Raw genomic sequence first — 1,918 nt, forward strand, 5'->3', positions numbered from 1 at the left:
TTATTGTAATTTTCTTAAATTTCAATTTTGGAGGATTTAGTTCTAAATTTTAGAATTTAAAATTTAATAAAAGAATAATTTAAAAACAATTGACTTTTGTGACAATTAAAAAGAATAGTTAATTCTCTAATTAAATTTTTTATATATGCATTATTTCAAATGATTTTGGATGCGGGCCCTTGAAGATGGATAGGTACCAAAACAAACTTAAGCTTGATAGGTTGGGCTTGTGGGCCACAAGTCACGTGGGCTAAATACTCCATAGGCCCACATAATAGGACATTCTCTAGACATTAAGATGTTGGTTAAGAACTAAAGACCAATAAAAAAAGAAAAACATTCATTTCATTTTCGTGTTATTTTTTCCTGCTCATCCCTCTCCTAATTTCTCTTTCAGCTTTGTTTCTAAATAGGAGTATTTTGTTTTTATCCTCGTATTAAATAATAATTATTTTCGCAACTCAATTTCAAAATTTGTGTTTAGACTATTTTTGTTTTCACTATGATTGAATTGAAGCAAGTCGTTGAGAGTTTGGTTTATTCTCTCGATAAAAATCTAAAACAAATATATGCTTATAAATATCTTGTGTGCTACCTAGTTTATTTTCGATAAGACTTTAGTAGCATAACAAACTTACACGTGGAAGAGCATTAACATCAGAATGAGCAAATTGGTCAGGCATTAAATTATGAACAATGCTATATGAAAGAATCTTACTTCTTACATTATATTTGACATATAACTTTAACATTAATGAGATTGTCAATTTTTTGTTTTTGTTAAAATTCTCATTTAAAAAAAAAAAGAAGATAACAATAATAAATGTTCAAATATAAGCATGGATAGACATTTCGTTAAATTATTATGAGACACAAACTGGTAACAGCTAAACAAGATTGTCGGGTTGATGACGTCACGTATGATTTAACAAGCAGTGTTGTACGGAATATATATAAAGTGACAAATTATTTTTATTTTAGTGACTCCATTGAGCAAACTAAATATTTTTTGTTGTTGTTTGTTTCTTTAAAAGGAAAGGCTAAAAAGATGTTGCATTGAGGACTGGGTGCTAGTTGCTCCACCAGATTCTTTCACCTCTATGAAATAAATTTGAACTTTCAATCAATATAATATACTTTGAATTATTGTAGCTGACTATCTCTGCAAATTATAAAATATAGATAGATATGGGGAAGATCAAGTTCTGAATTAGAAGCTTTGAAGGTGAACAATAATGTGTAAGAGAGAGAGATAGAAATTAGGGTAGCTATGGATTGAATAGACTAGTGATAATAGTAGTCGCTTTACACAGTTGGATAATAACTCCATAAAAAGAGGGGGCTACCCTTTCCCATTTGTCATTTCACTGTTTGATTCCAACCACACCTTCAAGTACAATCTCTGCTTCTCTCTCTCAATTCAAAAACTCAAATTTTATTTGGATAGACAATAAAAAATAAAAGAACGAAAAATTGAGAAGAAAAATTAATGTATACTTTTATTTTTCTTAGAAGAACCATACATCATCTCTGGACTATAACTTTAAGAATGTAATTTATGTTAGTGTTGCAAGTCTGAGGAGTGTTAAAGTTAGTCCCACATCAAAGAAAGCAAGGAAGAGTGAGGAGTTTATAAAATGAGAGACTCATTAACTTGACATCTTAAGGTTTTAAGGGATATTCAAGGTAAAGCATCGAAAGTCTTCCCGATAAAGTTGGTCCGGGTGGCATGTCCCGCGGTGTTTTGTGATACTCGTGGTGGTGGAAGAGCTCTCCGCGGTTGGCCAAACAATTTACCCAATAAAGAGATATGACTTATGAGTAATGCATAAAAATTATGGCACAAAACTTGGGTCCACAACTAGTATTAGGCCCTTTGCTTAATTGATTAAATTAAGATGGGCTTCTTCTTCCTTAG

This window comes from Arachis ipaensis, chromosome B06 (assembly GCF_000816755.2).
Source record: "Arachis ipaensis cultivar K30076 chromosome B06, Araip1.1, whole genome shotgun sequence".
Classification (NCBI taxonomy): Eukaryota; Viridiplantae; Streptophyta; class Magnoliopsida; order Fabales; family Fabaceae; genus Arachis; species Arachis ipaensis.